This window comes from Jaculus jaculus, chromosome 8, assembly GCF_020740685.1.
Source record: "Jaculus jaculus isolate mJacJac1 chromosome 8, mJacJac1.mat.Y.cur, whole genome shotgun sequence".
NCBI lineage: Eukaryota > Metazoa > Chordata > Mammalia > Rodentia > Dipodidae > Jaculus > Jaculus jaculus.
The window spans coordinates 4,152,817-4,170,913 of NC_059109.1; the positions used below are offsets into that span (position 1 = coordinate 4,152,817).

At 50.9% G+C, this 18,097-nt stretch overlaps 1 protein-coding gene across 1 annotated transcript in view; it reads left to right on the forward strand.

The window, feature by feature from the left end:
- The first annotated feature begins 2,891 nt into the window (after positions 1-2,891).
- Positions 2,892-18,097, forward strand: part of Ppard (peroxisome proliferator activated receptor delta) — a 63,233-nt gene continuing 48,027 nt past the window's right edge. Inside the window, exons 1-2 of the mRNA XM_045156472.1 lie at positions 2,892-3,027; positions 9,008-9,091. The gene's annotated coding sequence lies outside the window, so the exon portion shown is untranslated. The remainder of the gene's footprint in view (positions 3,028-9,007; positions 9,092-18,097) is intronic.

Consider the following 18,097-nt stretch of genomic DNA (forward strand, 5'->3'; position numbering starts at 1 on the left):
GTCCTCCTACCTCTGCTTCCCAAGTGCTGGGATTAAAGGCACACACCACATCATCTGGCCAGCTTTAAATTTTTTATTTTTTTTTTAATATTTTTTTTGAGGTAGGGTCTCACTGTAGCTCAGGCTGACCTGCAATTTGCTATGTAGTCTCTTGGTGGCCTCAAACTCATGGCAATCCTCCCACCTCTGCCTCCTGAGTGCTGGGATTAAAGGCATATGCCACCACACCCAGCCAGTTTTTAATTTTTTTAATGTTTATTTATTTATTTATTTGAGAGACAGAATGGGTGCACTAAGGTCTCCAGCCACTGCAAACAAACTCCAGACACATGAACCACCTTGTGCATCTGGCTTATGTGGATCCTGGGGAATTGAACCTGAGTTCTTAGGCTTCGCAGGCAAGCACCTTAAATGCTAAGTCATCTCACCAGCCTCTTACTTACTTATTTAGTTTTTGGTGTGTGTGTGTGTGATATGTATGGGTATGTATAGGCACATGCATGCCATTGTACATGTGTGGGGGTGTCAGAGGATAACCTCATGTTGTTGGTCCCCACTTTCCACCTTGTTTGAAACAGTCTCTCTTGTTTTTGGCCACTGGGAATACCATGAGCTTCAGCATTCTCCTGACTCCATTTTCTGTGGCCATAGGCATGTACTGGGATTACAGAGGTGTGAACCACTGCGTCTAGGTTTACCTGGCTACTGGAGATCTGAACTCCCGTTGTCAGGCTTGCACAAGGAAATTAGGTCACTCACTCACACCCTTCCCAACTTGCCTTTCTTCCCACATTCTCTGACTCTGTTTCCTAAGACAAGAGATCCAAGACTATTGACTGAGGATACTTGCTTCTTTTCTCGCTCCCCTCCCCACTCCAAACCTATCATGAAGTCCAATAGTCTGTCCTGATGCTCCTGGCTCTCACCCTCTGTTATGGTTTGAACCTGGACTGCCTTCCACCCATGTGTTTTTTTTTTTTTTAACTTTATTTTTATTTATTTATTTGAGAGAGTGAGAGAAAGAGGCAGAGAGAGGGAGAGAGAGAATGGGCACACCAGGGCCTCTAGCCACTATAAATGAACTCCAGATGCATGTGCCCCTTTGTGCATCTGGCTTATATGAGTCCTGGGGATTCGAACCAAGGTCCTTTGGCTTTGCAGGCAAATGCCTTAACCACTAAGCCATCTCTCCAGCCTCCCATGTGTTTTTAATGCTTGTTCCCCAGCTGGAGGTGCTATTCTGGAAGGCTGTGGAGCCTTTAGGAGGTGGGATCTAACTGGCAGAAATAGATCACTAGGGCAGGCCTTTGAAGCAGGCCTAATCCTCCTCCCATGCTCTGCTTCCTGGTCTACCAGGATATAAACAGCCTCTACCTCATGCTCCTGTGGCCATGAACTTCACCACTCCCCCATGCCTTCCTTGGCCAGATGGATTGAACTCCCTGAAACTGTAAGCCAGAATAAATCTTCCAGCCAGGAGTGGTGATGCATGCCTTTAATCCTAGCACTTGGGAAGCGGAGGTAGGAGAATTGCTGTAAGCATGAGGCCAGCCTGGGACTACAGAATGAATTCTAGGTCAACGTGGGCTACAGTGGGACCCTACCTCAAAAAAAGGCATTGGTGGGGGAGAGGAGTGGCAGCTGGAGAGATGGCTTAGCAGTTAGGGTATTTACCTGCAAAGCCTAAGGACCCAGGTTCAATTCCCCAGTACCCACGTAAGCCAGAAGTACAAGGTGGCACATGCATCTGGAGTTTGTTTGCAGTGGATGGAGGCCCTGGCATGCCCATTATCTCTATTTACCTGTCTCTTTATCTCTCAAATGAAAAAATAAGCCATGCATAGTGGTGCACACCTTTAATCCCAGCACTTGGGAGGCAGAGGTAGGAGGATTGCCATGAGTTCGAAGTCACCCTGAGACTACATAGTGAATTCCAGGTCAGCCTTGGCTACCCTACCTCGAAAAACTGAAAAAATAAAACTCATGCATCTGGCTCTACTGGGGAATCTAACCTTGCAAGCAAGTGCCTTTAATCACTGAGACAGCTCTCTAGCCCCTATGTCTTTAAAAATATTTTATTTGACAGGTGTGGTGGCGCGTGCCTTTAATCCCAGCAATTGGGAGGCAGAGGGAGGAAGATCGTTATGTAGTTTAAGGCCACCCTGAGACTACATAGTTAATTCCAGATCCGCCTGGGCTAGAGAACTTACCTCGAAAATCTAAAAAAATAAAAATAATAAAATAAAAATATTGTATTTATTTGAGAGAGAGAAAGAGAATGGCTAGGGCCTCAAGCCACTGCAAACTAACTCCAGACACATGCACCACCTTGTGCATCTGGCTTACGTGGATCCTGGAGAATCAAACCTAGGTCCTTTGGCTTTGCGAGTAAGCGCCTTAACAGCTCAGCCATTTCTCCATTATTATTATTATTATTATTATTATTATTATTATTATTATAAATTTGTTTTTTTGAGGTAGGGTCTGACCTGGAATTAATTATGTAGTTTCAGGCTCGCTTTGAACTCACAGAGATCCTCTTACTTAGTCTCTTAGTCTCTGATGAGGGATGAGGAGGTTGCATTAGATAACCTGTAGGTTTTGTCCTGGCTTTAAATCTCCTCCGGTGAGACTTGCTGGACTTGTTTTACCGGCTACGGATTCCTCCCTCAGCCGCTGCGTTCGCATCTGTCTCTAGGGGGCGCTGCAGGCGGGCTTGGGGAGGGAGGTGGCAGCGCGCGGTGGGCGGAGCTTATAGACTCAAGGCCTGTGATTGGTTGCGGCTGGGCGGAAGGGGGCGTGGAGGAGGAGGGAGGGAGGGGGAGGAGGGAGGGAGAGGGAGGGGGAGGCGGGCCGAGCTGCGCGGTGACGTCACGCTGCCAGAGGCGGGGCGGGGCTGGGCCACGGAGCGTGTGACGCCGGGCCGCCGCCGAGCTGGGGGATTAATGGGAAAAGTTTTGGCAGGAGCCAGGCGATTCTGCGGAGCCTGCGGGACAGCGGCGGTGGCGCGGGACGCGACCAGGACAGGTCCGTCGAGCTCGGGGGAAGCGGGTGGGCAAGCGGCGGACGGGAGCGGAGAGGCCGGGCCCGAGGCTGCTGGGGGGCGCCAGGCCCGGCAGGGAGCCGTGGGGTCCGGGCACAGCGCGGTGGCCGTGACCGTGGCCGTGGCTTCCCAGCGCTGCGGCTCGTGCCTTCGCGCAGCTGCTCAGCCCCGCTGTCCCACTCCCCATCCCTCGGACACCCTCCCCCCCCATAGCTGCTGGCCCAGGTCAGCGCCTCTGTCCACTGACCCTGCGCGCCCCTTCCTCGTGGGGCCTCCCTCGTGCCTCCGTCTTCTCCCAATCCACCCCCTTCTCTCGGTCCCCCGGGGAGGGGTCCTCTCCCACTCTTCTGACCTCTTCCCTCATCCCTCTCTGGTGTCCCCAAAGCCCTTGTCGCTCTGCCTGGACCCTCCTTTGCAGATCTCTCTTGCCCGCCTGCCTTCTGTCCTCTTCCTCCCGTCTTTGCCCTGTCGGTCATTGCTCCCTCTTCCCATCCGTGTCCCTTCTTCCTTCTGCTGCTGCCGGATCCCTCCCCATCCTCTTCCCAAGGGTGTCCTGGGGCTTTGCCGACCGGCGCTCTCGCTTACCTAAGCCTCTTCTGCCCTGTTGCCTCCAGAAGTCACGCTTTTGCCTGATTTCCTTCCTGAAGAACGCTCACCTCCGCACTTCGGTCACCCACCCCGCTTTTGCTACCAGGTCCCTTGCCCGTGCTCAGGGCACATCCTCAGCTCCACACTGCTCTCGCTTGACCTTCATTTGAGCTGTCGGTGGGGGTAGGAGTGGGGGCGTTGAGCCCCTACTTGAATGGAGGGGATGAATGTCTGAGGGAAAACCAGGTGTGTCTGCGTGGGAGAATTGACTGGGCTGTTGCATCAGAGTCGATGTCCAATTTGTAGGCCATTCTTCTCATCTCAGCTTTAAAATACTTCTCCTTTATGAGTCTGTTGACTTCCAGGAACCCTTGGGGAGAGATGCCGCTGAGTTGGGTGTGTGCCAGGAGTAGCTGGAGCCCTCATCCAATTCCTTTTTTTTTTTTTTTTCTTTCCCCCTTCCAGGAAACTGATTAAATCTTTTCACTCGTGGATATAGGGGACACATCTGAACCTTGATACCTCACCCTATCCCTGCCTGACTCTTGTCTCCTACACTCTGCCCTGTTTACAGAGAAGTCTCCAGAAGTTGTGCCCCAGGGAATGACTATGGTCCTCACATTTTTTCCCCCCAGTACTGGCTCCAGAGAACATTTTTTTCCTGTTGGAATTTTGAAATAGACTGTGGGCCTGTTTAGCCCCAGGCCATCAGGCATCTGCCTCTTAATCGTATTTGTTGACTCTGAACCAGCTACTCATTTTTTTTCCCTCATATATCTGTTTAGCTGAGGGAATGTGCCTGTGAAGTTGGTCACAGGTTCTCAGTGTCTCCCCCCTCCCCCACTTTTATTCCTGAAGAGCTTGATTTCCTGTGGATGGGTGAGGGAGCTGACACCATTCCCTTGGCCCAGGTGTGGTCTCGGGTATCACATTGGTATCTGCCAGGGGAGGCTGTGGGACTGTGTTAGGAAGACCTTGCCGAGAACTTGCGATGTCAGCTTCCAGGCGCGTGGATCATTGTCTCGGATGTTTCTGGGTGCTTGTCTTTCTGAAGAAAGCTCTGTTCACATGCCTTCTGTTTGCGCTTCCTGAACCCCTGGGGAAGTCCCCAGGACATCATATATGTATAACACAACACTCTTTGTGCCCCGCTGGATGTTGGAGGCCCCTGGAAGCGTGACCCACTGCCAGGTTTAGAAGTGAAAGCTCGTTGTTCCGCCAGCTCTAGGTTTCTAGGTCTCCTCTTTTCAGGATCACGCTCTCTGTCTTTGAGCCAGAATTGGCCACAGAACAGGCAACCTTCAGGAGCCGTGGCAGAGAGCCAACTGAACCAGCTCGACCAGACCTTTCAGTTTTGTAATCCTCTTGTGCACTGACCCTTTTCCGTGAAAGCAGGAGTATGGATGGCCTGTCCCCTCTCCACTGAGCCCTGCGCCCCCTCTATGTAGCACTTGGGGAGATTTGGACAGAGTGGACTAGAAAGACTCCTTTTTTCCTGTTGCAAAACATCCCTCCAGTTTTTCAAAATTTTTATTTATTTATTTGAGAGCGTGAGAGAGAGGGAGAGAACGGGTGCTCCATGGCCTCTAGCCACTGCAAACAAGTTCCAGACTCATGCGCCACCTTGTGCCTCTGGCTTTATGTGGGTTCTGGGGAATCGAACCCTGGTCCTTAGGGTTTGCAGGCAAGTGGTTAACCACTGTAGCAGACAGCTTTAGGCTCACTGAGATGAACTTCCAGACCAGGCACAGTACGGAGGAAGGGGTTTATTGAAGCTTACAGATCTAGGGGAAGTTCCATAATGGCAGAAGAAGCTGGCCTGCCTTCACAGGTCCAAGCAGAGAGAGAGAGAGAGACAGACAGACAGACAGACAGACAGAAGCACAAGCCAAAAAATCAAAAGCCACATAGCACAGCACTCTTCAGGGACTCCAGCTAGGCACACTTTGCATATCTTTACATTGGAGTCTTAAACCCACCACCATACCTTAAGACACCACCTCCAGCCTGGTGGCCGCAGATGCAAACTACAAACTGATAAAACATTGAATATATTGGGGGTCCATGTATTGAAACTACCACAACCACTGAGCCATTTCTCCAGCTCCTTAGGTTTTTCTTAAACATTTTGTTATTTAAGAGAGAGAGAGAGAGAGTGAGTGAGAATGGGTGTGCCAGGGCCTTTAGCCATTGTAAACAAACTCCAGATACATTGGCCACCTGGTGCATGTGGGTTTATGTGGGTACTGGGGGATCAAACCTAGATCCTTTGGCTTTGCCGGCAAGTGCCCTAACCACTAAGCAATCTCTCCACCCCCCCCTTTTGTTTCTTCCAGGTAAGGTCTTCCTCTATCTCAGGCCTCCTTTTTTAATTGTTTTGAAAAGGGGTCTTTGTAACCCAGACTAGTCTTGAACTCCCTTGAACTTGTGGCAATCCTCCTGCTCCAGCTTCCTGAGTGGTGGGATTACAGCTGTGTGCCACCACACCTGGCCCTCCACGAATTTTTTTTTTTTTTTTTTTTTTTGAGATAGGGTCTCACTCTAGCCCAGGCTGACCTGGAATTCACTGTGTAGTCTCAGGGTGGCCTCAAAATCACGGCGATCCTCCTTCCTCGGCCTCCTGAGTGCTGGGATTAAAGGTGTGTGCTATCACATCTGGCTTTTTTTTTTTTTTTTTTTAATGTAGGGTTTAATTCTAGACCAAGGCTCACCTGAACTCAGTCTATAGTCCCAGGCTACCCTGGAACTCACAGTAATTCATATCTGTACTTTCCAAGTGCTGAAATTAAAGGCATGCACCCGCCACCCCCACCCCGTGCCTTTCCAATATTTTAATGTATTTTTTTTGTAAATACTTATTTGCAAGCAGAGAGAGAGAAAATATAGACATGCCAGGGCCTCCAGCCACTGCAGATGAACTCCAAATGCCTATGCCACTTTGTGCATATGGCTTTATGTGGATACTTGGGAATTGAACCCAGATCATTAGGTTTTGCAGGCAGGCGTCTTTTAACTGCTGAGCCATCTCTCCAGCCCCACCCCAATTGGTTGTTTTTTAAGAGGCCGAGGTCAAAGGTTTGTCACTAGGCTGGAGAGATGGCTTAGCGGTTCAGATCTATGCCTGCGAAGCCTAAGCACCCAGGTTTGATTCTCCAGGTCCCACATAAGCCAGATGCACATGGTGGCACACATGTCTGGAGTTTGTAGTGGCTGGAGGCCCTGGCGTGCCCATTCTCACGCTCTCTCCCTCTCTCTGTCTCTAATAATAAATAAATAAATAAATAAATAAAATCTTTCGAAAAACCCCCCAAATCAAAGGTTTGGCACTAATTTGGCCCAGTCTCTGGTCCCCCAAAGAACTTTACCTGCCACTTTAGAACAGTTTGCTGCTGCCGCCCCTTATCTTACCCAGTGCTCTGTACCGGGACAGCAGGTGAGAGGCTTGAGGGCAGGGAAGGGCAGTCCTGGTGCAGCAGTGTGGGCTCCGGTAGTCCTGGGCAGGTAGCTTCTTGCCTAGCCTTCCAGAGGCTGATAATCAGTTTCCCATTCAGTGATTTTCAAAGCGCCTGGGTCGGCTTGTCCGTTTCCAAGGTGTGGGTGGACAGGCCCCTGGCAGGCCTCTCTCAGTAGCATAGTCTGTCAGCTCCTTGTTTACTGAACTGACCGCCTTCTTGTCTGGTGGCCCTCCCCTCCTTCCCGCCTCTCTCTGGTGCATGCTCTACCCCACCCAGGAATAGTGGCCGTCATCCATCCTTCCAGCCCAACCTGTGGACCCTCTGCCCCTTCCTGGAGGGCCTGGTAGGAAGACAGTAAGTGCCGGGCACTAGCCTAGGAAGCTGGTAGGCCTCTGCTTTGGACAGAACACAAGGCGACATGACTGCCCAGCTGTTGTGCAAGCTGTCCCCGGGGCCCGAGAGGGCTGGTATGTCCCGGGACCACGCAGCCTGTCTCCTCAGGCAGGGCTGGACCTGTAACCTGCCCCTGAGGCCTCTGGTGGGTCTGGAAATGCCAGGAGCCAGCCCCGCTACCCAGCACTGCCCATGCCAGCGCTCTTTCCTTTTTACCCGGTTGTCCACCTGGACTCTGCTGGTCCTGCTAGACCCTGGCCCGGGTTGTGTCAGAAGCCCTGTGCCCTTGTCTGTACTGTGCTGTCCCCTATTGTCCAGTGGCTGTTTCTTGGAGATGGCTTGATGTCCCTGAACATTTTTTTTTTTTTTTTGCCTTTAGAGCCAGAGGAGGAGTGGCTTGCTTGCAGCAGCTGGATTCCAGGGTGTCAGAGGAGAGCTAGGTACTTGGTTTGAGCCTGTCGGGCAGAGAGTGGCCCCTCGCGTCAGGTTTCAGACACTCAGATCTTCTTCCTTGGCCCTTGGGTGCTGGCCTTCCTAACTCAGCAGACCGGTGACTGGGGCTTCACTCCAGTCCCATCTGCGGCACTTGGCTAAGGAACCGCTCCTGACTCAGGGCGTCTCCATTTATGAGCTGGTAGGGTGTTGGACCCCACTTCTTCCTTAGCTGCCTGTACCTCCTGCCCCACCCAGGTAAGATCAGCAAAGCCGTGTCTGCTTGGAAGTGAGACTGCTTCCAGGGTTGGGAAATATTTGCTGAGTCAGGCTCGGCATGACAACATCCGCGGATGGGTGTGTGAGGAACGGTGGCCTAGGTGGGTCTTGCGACGGGACTCTTCCAGTCTGCTTTCTTCTTTGTAGAGTCTATCTCTTTATTTGAGAGAGAGGCAGATAGACAGGCGGTGAGAGAGAATGGGCACACTAGAGCCTCTAGCCACTGAAATGAACTCCAGACATATCCCACCTTGTACATCTGGCTTATGTGGGTACTGGGGAATTGAACCTGGGTCCTTAGGCTTTGTAAGCAAGTGCCTTAACCACTGAGCCATCTCTTCAGCCCTTCTTATTCTTATTCTTCCCCCCCTACCCCCCAGGTAATGCGTTGCTGTAGCCGAGGCTGACATGGAATTCACTCTGCAGTCTAAGTGACCTAACCACTAAGCCATATCCCCAGCCGTGGAATTCACTGTGTAGTCCCATGTTGGCTTTGAACTCACAGCCATCTTCCTACCTCTGACTCCCAAGCACTGGGATCAAAGGCATCCACCACCTTGCCTAGCTTTTTTTTTTCCCCCTTGAGGTAGGGTCTCACTCTAGCCCAGGCTGACCTGGAATTCACTATGTAGTCTGAGGGTGGCCTCGAACTCACGATGGTCCTCTGCCTCTGCCTTCCGAGTGCTGGGGAGGCGTGCGCCACCATGCCCAGCTTAAACGTTTTTTCATTGACAACTTCCTACTGTTTAATTAGAACTGCTCTTCAGACACCTGTTACCTTTCGTCTACCGACCCTGGGTTTCTTTCTTTCCTGCAGTGCTGCGCTGTGTCGTGGGCATGCACGTGGCACTCACTCAGTGGCTCCTGCTCACCGACAGATGAAGACGAGGGCACTGTAGAGGTAACCCCACTTTCCTGATTGCTTACTGCCACGCCCCGTGCCCCATCTGTTCTTGCACCTCAGTAGGCTGAGTCCTTGACCCCCAGGGCCTGTCACTTAGTAGTAAGTGTTGTGTATCTATGGCTTACAGAGACTGCCCCCCCTTCCCCGTCACAAAACCACCCTTCGTCATATCCCCTCCCCCTCTCAGTCAGTCTCTTTTATTTTGATGTCATGATCGTTTCCTCCTATTATGGTGGTCTTGTGTAGGTAGTGTCAGGCACTGTGAGGTCATGGATATCCAGGCCATTTTGTGTCTGGGGGGAGCACCTTGTAAGGAGTCCTACCCTTCCTTTGGCTCTTACATTCTTTCTGCCACCTCTTCCACAATGGACCCCGAGCCTTGGAAGGTGTGATAGAGATGTCTCAGTGCTCAGCTCTCCACTGTAGGGTGCGTGTTTTTGAGAGGAGACTACCTATGAGGTGCTTGGGACATGATAGAGAGGCAGAGATTCAGCCCCTGCCCCCAAGTGTGTGGGGCAAAAAAGAAAAACAAGGCTGTGCTGGGTGGTAGGCCCTCAGCAGAGCTGGAAACAATGCTCTCTGGGTTTCCCATGGCTGTTTCCCGGTTCTCAGGATGCCAGGCAGGGTGTAGAGGCTCTCAGAAGAGACGCTCCAGGGGAGTCATGTCCATTGTCCCAGCCGTTGGGGAGGCTGGGTTGCTGCGTGTCCCTGCTGGGGGTCAGGGGAAGCTGGGACCTTCTGAAGTGCCGTGATTCCGGGAGCTGTTGTGGGCTTCACTTCCCCTTCTCTGCCTTGGTGAACCCTGTGGGTTTCCTGTTGTCAAGCAGGGTTGCAGCCCCCAAGTCTGTCCGGCGTGGGGGTCAGGTTGTTTGTGGATCTCAGTCCTGTAGCCAGCCCTTCGCTCTGAAGGGAGGGAAGGAGGAAGTGCGTGGAGGGCCGGGGCTCCCGGAGGAATGAGGCGCCTGTCGTGCCGCAGCCTCAGCTGGCCACGGGGCAGCAGTTGTGCGTGGCCAAGGGCCTGGCCTGCGGTTGCGGTTCCAGCCTGAGCATGTCTTCGTTTCCCCGGTGAGGGTGAGGGTGAGGGTCTCTAGCTTTATCGCCTTTTTCATGTGAATCTCAGTAGTCTGTGGGAGTCGCCGTCTTAAGTGTCCTCAGCAGAGGCTCTTCTGTGGGCTGGGTGCTGTGACAGAGTTTTTCCAGACATGGCGAGGAACCTCGCTGGGGAGAGAAGACATGCATGAAAAGAATCATTACCTATTAGATAACCCAGGCCCAGAAAGCCAAGCGCCACATGTTCTCCCTCATATGGGGATCCTAGCTACAGATGACTGGGCTTCTGTGTGAGAATGAAAATACTTAGTAGCAGAGGCCAGTAAGTTGAAAAGGAGACATAAAGGGTGGAGAAAGGAAGGGAGGAGGATACTTAATAGGTTGATATTGTATATATGTAATTACAATGATTGTAATGGGGAGGTAATATGATTGAGAATGGAATTTCAAACGGGAAAGTGTGGGGGTGGGGTGGGTGGGAATTACCATGGGATATATTTTATAATCATGGAAAATGTTAATAAAAATTAAAAAAAAAAAAAAAAAACAAAAAAAAAACCACACAAACACAAAAAAAAAAAAAAAAAAAGAATCATTACCTATTAGAGAGCTGGTGGATAGCAAATATGTGACGTTTAAAGGATCTGTGTTTCGATGTGCAAGGCGTCAGGAGGGCTGGCCTTGCCTTAAAGAAACTCGGCCTTGGACTGGGCTCTCGACTCAGTTCCGTGTGTGTGTGTGCAAGTGTGTGCACATGTGCCCTGGAGGTGAGAGCATGGTCTTGGGTGCCGGTCCTCCTCTTTCACCTTGCTTGCGGCGGGATGTCTTGTTGGCATCTCCAGGCCCACGATGGCCCACTTGTCTCGGCCTCTCATCTTGCCATAGGAGCTCAGGGATTCAGCTCCATGCTACTGCATCTGCTTCCTGAGGGTTCTGGGGATCTAAACTCAATCCGGTGGGCTGAAGGGATGGCTTAGTGGTTAAGGCATTTGCCTGCAGAGCCAAAGGACCCAGGTTCGATTCCCCAGGACCCATGTTAGCCAGATGCATAAGGGGGTGCATGCGTCTGGAGTTCGTTTGCAGTGGCTGGAGGCCCTGGAGCATCCATTCTCTTTCACTCCTTCTTTCTCTGTCAAATAAATAAATAAATAAATAAATAAAATTTAAAAAATTAAAATAAAAAACTCAACCTGGATCCTCACACTTAGGTGGAAGAGGACACATTTGAGACTGGAGATCAGGGACAAAGGAGAAAACAAACACATTAGCCCGGTGGTGGTGGTGGTGACACACACCTTTAATCCCAGCACTCTGGAGGCAGAGGTAGGAGGATTGTAGTGAGTTTAAGGCCACCCTGAGGTTACATAGTGAATTCCAGGTCAGCCTGGGCTAGAGAGTAAGACCCTACCTCAAAAAAAAAAAAAAAAAAAAAAAAACAATGGGCTGGAGAGAAGGCTTATTGGTTAAAGGCACTTGTTTGCAAAGCCTAATAGCTCAGGTTTGATTCCCTAGCACCCATATAAAGCAAGACAGAAAAGTGTCACAAACATATGAAATTTTTTTGCAGTGGCAAGAGATACTGACACCCTATACACACACCTGCAAATTAAAAAAATATATATTTATTTATTGTTTTTTTGCGGTAGGGTCTCACTCTGGTCTGCGCTGACCTGGAATTAACTATGTAGTCTCAGGATGGCCTTGAACTCGTGGCAGTCCTCCTACCTCTGCATCCTGAATGCTGCGATTAAAGGTGTGCATCACCATGCCCGACTTAAATAAAAATTTTTTTAAAGAGAGGCAAGGTGCTGGAGAGATGGCTTAGTAGTTAAGGTGTTTGCCTGCAAAGCCTAAGGACCCAGGTTCAATTCTTGAGAACCCATGTAAGCCAGGTGCACATGGTGGTGCATGTGTCTGGAGTTCGTTTGCAGTGGCTGGAGGCCATTCTCATTCTCTCTCTCTCATATAAAGAAAAATAGGCCAGGCATGGTGGTGCACACCTTTAATCTCAGCACTCAGAAGGCAGAGGTAGGATGATTACCCTGAGTTCGAGGCCACCCTGAGACTACATAGTGAATTCCAGGTCAGCCTGAGCTAGAGTGAAACCCTATCTCGAAAAACCAAAATATATAAATAAATAATACAAAAAGAGAGGCGGGGATTAGAGGGACTGCCAGAGGAGTTCACAGAGCTCTCTGGGGCCTTGGCTTCTGGGTTTTATCCCATTCTGTCTTCATTCTTTCTCTGAGGCCCTTTCTCTGTCTGAAGAGGCTGGAGTGGGGTTGGTGCTGGGCACAGCGGGGCAGCGCTAGATGTAGAGACCTGCCTGCCAGACCATGGTGACATGTGACTTAGACTGTTGAGCCCACACTGCAGACCAGTCAGTGCTGGCTGTCTTCTGTCCTGAGCGGGACTCTGAGTTTAGGGAGAACAATTTTCTAAGGACTGTTCTATTCAGGCGCTGGCATCTGAACAGGCATCTTCATGACCCATCACAGCCCTGGGGTCAGGGTAGTGCATTGCAGCGTCTCCAGCTCATAACCTCAGCGCAGACTGGTCGCCATCTCAGCAGCTCTCCTAGGATTCTTACTGAGTTCTCCACAGCGAATAGGGACCCAGCTTTGGAAGAGCGCTCTCTTGAGGAGGGCACTGTGGGGAGAGGTGCTCAGGTGTTCAAGGAGCCGCCTGGTGCTTAAGCTCTTCTGTCACTATGCTGAGGGGTGTCTGCAAGCAGATTGCCACGGCCGCTGGGTGTGATCTGCTGTGACCCTCAGTCATTGCCACGGCCACTGGGTGTGATTTGCTGTGACCATTGATTGTTGCCACGGCTACTGTGTGGCCGTGTGTGATCTGCTGTGACCCTCAGTCCTCATCACAGCCTTGGCACTTCCTGAGTCCAGGAGTTGTGGCCTCAGAGGCACCGAGAACTTGGCCTCCACTCCAACAGTGGTGCAAGCCAATTCTCTCTCCCAACTGGCAGTGTTGACTGAGCAGGCCACGCTGGTCTCAACAAATGCTGTGCTTGAGTTTTCCAGAACTCTCCTCATCCCCACTTTCAAATGGCAAGCAAGGTGTGCTTTTACTCCTTTTCCCTTCATTGCCTAAAGCATTAACGTGTTAGTAACTGTCACGTGGCTTTCCTTTTCCTGTTTTCTAGGGCAGGTTTCGAGCCCAGCACTTGTGGGTGTGTGGAGAGTTAGGGATCTGCTCTGGGCAGGGCTGGGCACTGCCGGGCTAGGGGCCAGTGGCTCTACCCTCCCTACTGTTGAGACTGGTCAACATCATAGCAACAAACAGGGGTCGGGAGTAGATAGTCTCACATTGGACCTTTGCTTGTCCCCTCTCACCCAGTGACGGAGGGTTTGGGTAAAGTGAAGAGGTTCGCAAGTCCTAGCTGAGGACACTGATGGCCACACAGCGGAGTGGTGTGTCCAAGGCCAGCAGGAGTGGCTGCAGTTCTCAGGCTCTGCATCTCCCAGTTGTTGAAGAGAGTCGGTGACACTTCCCATGCAGGTTGCCACCTACCAGCCCATCCCTGGTGTCTGCATGGCCGAGTCACTGTGACCGCAGTGGTGGTCCTGTCCAAGCCCAGGTCGGCTGTCAGACTTCTCCAGCTCTGACAGCTGGAAGAAAGCTTCCCTGCTCTCCCGTGGTTCGGCTGGCCCACACCACTGCTTTCAGCTTGCTGTGCTCTGAAAGCCTTGATGACAATCCTGAGGTCTCAGGGGTCCCCATTATGTCAGCATGCATCCCACAGTGCAGTCCACAGTGGCCTATTAGGGACTGGAGGTTGGAGAAAACTGCCCCTCCTTCCAAACAAAGTCCCCCAAGGGCCTATGATGCTCAGAGCCAGGGAGTTCATTCTCGCCCACCCACCTGAGCAGAAAGTGAGCAGAGCAAAGGCAGACACAGGCGTGGGTCAGTCACTACCAGGCTCCAGCCTGACCCTGCTCTCATGTGGGCAGATCCGACCTCTGTTACTTCTGTGTTCTTGGTGTTTGCTTGCTTGCCAGTGAGCCCAGTACTGGCTTCCAAAGACATTGAAGCCTGTGGGCATTATCAGGTGACAAAGTGGATTTTGCAGGTGGGCTGAGTTAAGGCTCTGGAGCTGATAGATCATTCCAGATTACCTGGCGTGCCCTTGGTGCCACCGCGGGTGTCCGTACAAGGGGACAGGGGAGAGGTTTGGCAAGGTGGAGACAGAAAAGAGGCAAAGAACGCGGCTCTGGAGCTGGAAGAGGCGAGGAAATGGGCTCTCCTCGGACTTCCAGCGGAAGTGCAGCCCTGCCAAGGAAACCGGTTCCGGCCTCCAGAGCTGCACGCAGGGAAATGAGTGCTGGTGTTAAACTACCAAGTCTGTGATCATTTGTTACAGCTCCAGGGAAAACGGATCCAGGAACCATGTGCCTCCAGGCACAGGTGGAAGGCTTGGTGATCCCTAGTTATTAAGACACCTTTTTTTTTTCCTCAATTTTTATTCACATTTTCCATGATTATAAAAGGTGTCCCATGGTAATACCCTCCCGCCCCCACTATCCCCTTTGAAATTCATATCCCCTCCCCATCTCAATCAGTCTCTCTTTTATTTTGATGTCATGGTCTTTTCCTCCTCTTATGATGGTCTTGTGTAGGTAGTGTCAGGCACTGTGAGGTCATGGATATCCAGGCCATTTTGTGTCTGGAGGGAGCACGTTGTAAGGAGTCCTACCCTTCCTTTGGCTCTTACATTCTTTCTGCCACCTCTTCTGCAATGGCCCCTGAGCCTTGGAAGGTGTGATTGAGATGTTCCTCGGTACTCCAGTCACTTCTTTCCAGCACTATAATACCATCTGAGTCATCCCAAAGTCACTGCCATCTGGAAAGAGAAAATTCTATACCCAAAGTGAGAGTAGCGTTAATATAAGGGTATAAATATTAAGAGAAGTGCTTAGTGGGCAATTTGATAAGCACAGTATATACACTTTTCCAGACATCAGCAGATGTCACACCCCTAGGGCTCATGACTACCCGTTTTAAGTTTTCAGTATCGGGGATGTGTTCCCTCCCATGGAGCAGGCCTCCAGTCCAATTGCAGGGCAGTTGGTTTCCACCATGACAGACGTCCTACTGTTGCTCCCGTTGGTTCATTTGGCCTGGCTGGCCACTTATAAGGCTTGCAGTGTCCACTGTTGAGTATCTTCACTGGTGGTATCTCTTTCTCCCATTGAACTACATGTAGAATGGCTTCTTCCAGCTTTCTGTTACGACATCTTTTTGTGGTCCCAGGAGAATGCGTGCCTGGCTTTGTTCCGTGCTAATAAGACGATCTACACGTTGAGGGAACCTTTGCCGACAGAGAGAAGGTCTGAGCTAGTGTGCTCCCCACACCTTCACTCAGATCAGCCCTGACGGTTTCCTTCAGACTGTTAGTTTCTCCCCAGCTTGTCTGGTCAGCAGATATTTACTGGGTACTTGTGCGCTAGGCACTGAGGATGACGGGAAAACAGATGTGAAACGCCTCCCTCGTACACACTGTCGCCCCAGCTACATGTGCTAAGCTCAGGAGCTGAAGACCACCTTTGGCACCATAACAGGACACTGTCTCAAATATCATCAAACAGCCAGGCGTCCTTAATCCCAGCATTCAGGAGGCAGAGGTAGGATGATCACCATGAGTTCAAGGCCACCCTGAGACTTCATAGTGAATTCCAGGTCAGCCTGAGCTAAAGGGAGACACTAACTCGAAAAACTGAAAAAAAAAAAAATCATCAAACATCTCTGGGTTTGGTAGTGCAGAGGTAGAGAATTGATGTGAGTTCGAGGCCAGCCTGAGAGTACATAGTGAATTCCAGGTCAGCCTGGGCTAGAGAGTGAGACCCTGCCTCGAAAAACAAAATAAAAAAGAATCATCAAACAGGGACTAGAAAGATGGCAAAGCCTAACCACCTGGCGTCGATTCTCCAGTATTCACCTAAAGCCAGATGCACAAAGTGGCACATGCATCTGGAATTTGTTTGCAGCGGCGTGCCCATTCTCACTGTACCTGAGATGCTTCTCAGCCCCCTCACCCCTCCTCCCTGAGCACCACCATAGCCTTCCCTCTTCCCCAAGCCAGTGGCCGTTCCAGTCAGTGCCAGCGTACATGTGTGGCTGTCTCCTGGGTCCTCAGCATTCACGGCCACCGTCCCTGAGCAGCTCTGGACTCTGCGGTGGCCCAGCTTTCATGCCCAGCCTTTGAAAGATGAGCCTTCCGCTCAGGCCCGTAGCAGCCCCTGTCCCACCTCCACTCCTTGGGTTTCTAAGACTCCTGGTTCCCCCGTGTCAAGGAAAGCCCCCGTTGCAAAGCCACTCTCTCCTGCATGGTGACCCACGACAGCTCCGGCTCCCTGGCCACTTTCCAAAATGCTAGCTCATCAGTAGTTCTAGGTAAACACCATCACCACTTGGGGGCCAGGGTACAGGCTGTCTCCACTGACTAAATCCTCCTGCTTGTGTCCCTGATTTCATATTTCTTGGTGATTCTGCCTGGCACTTTAAGTGGTGGGACCAAACTGTCATCAAAAATTAAAAAAAAAATTTTTTTTCAAAATAGGGTCTCACTCTAGCCCAGGCTGACTTAGAACTTGCTCTGTAGTCCCAGGCTGGTCTCAATTCCACAGTGATCCTCCTACCTCTGCTTCCCAAGTGCTGGGATTAAAGACATGCACCACCACTCAAGGCAGAGAGAATGGGCACACCAGGGCCTCTGCTCACAGACATCTACCTGTCCTAGCCACTGCAGGTGAACTCCAGATGCATGGGCCTCTTTGGCATTGGGCTTTATCTGGGGACCAGGAAGTCGAACTCTGGTCTTTAGGCCTTTGCCTTAACTGCTAAGCCATCCAGCCACAATTTCTTCTTCTTTTTTATCCCCTGAGGCAGTAGGGTCTTGCTCTTGCCCAGGCTGACCTAGAATTCACTATGTAGTCTCAGGCTGGTCTCAAATTCAACAGAGGTAGGAGGACTACCTCTGCCTCCTGAGTGCTGGAACTAAAGTTGTGTACCACCACACCTATTCAAGTTTTTTTTTATTGGAAACTTTGTTATATGGACAAATCATGTGTTGGTCCCTTTCCCCTCAAATTTCCTGTTATATCCCCTCTTCCCCGCCCCCATCCCACAGAGGGCCTCCTCGGTGGGGTTACTGGTATTCACCATCCTGTGGCTCTTACAAACAATGAAAAATCTTTGATGATAAAGGCTGAGAGGGTAGTTTTTGACAGAGTGCTTGTCTAGCATCTGCGAAGCCCTGGGTTTGGCCCACAGCACCAGGGTGTGTAGGCGTGAGGAGTGGTGCTGGAAAAATCTTTGGTAACCAATAAGTTGACCAATCACAGTATTAGCTGCTACATGAAAATGTATTTCCAAGTTGCAGAATTGCATTCAATCAAAATTGTACCCAGCCCTGTGATACAGTGTCAGGGCCAGCATGGTTAGGATTTCAGTCAGGATCCCAAGAGGAGATAGAAAAGGGGGGATGAGGGCTGAAGAGATGGCTCAGCAGTTAAGGCATTTGTCTGCAAAGCCTAACGACCCAAGTTTGATTCCCCAGTACCCACATAAAGGCAGATGCACAAAGTGGCGCATGCATCTGGAGTTTGTTTATAGCAGCTAGAGTTCCTGGTGTACCTGTTCTCTCTCTGTGTGCAAATAAATTTAAAAACATCTTTTTAAAGGCTGGAAAGATGGCTTAGCTGTTAAGGCACTTGGCTTCAAAGCCAAATGACCCACCTTCCCCAGGACCCTTGTAAGCCAGATGCACAAAGGTGGCACATGTTCCTGGAGATCATTTGCGGAGACTAGGGGCCCTAGCATGCCCATTCTCTCCTTTTCTCTCGCCTTCTGTCTCTTTTTCTCAAATAAATAAATAAAAAAGAAAGGGGACGACAAAAGGGATACACTTTTAGAGTTAGAACTCAGAAATGTGGGCAGGCT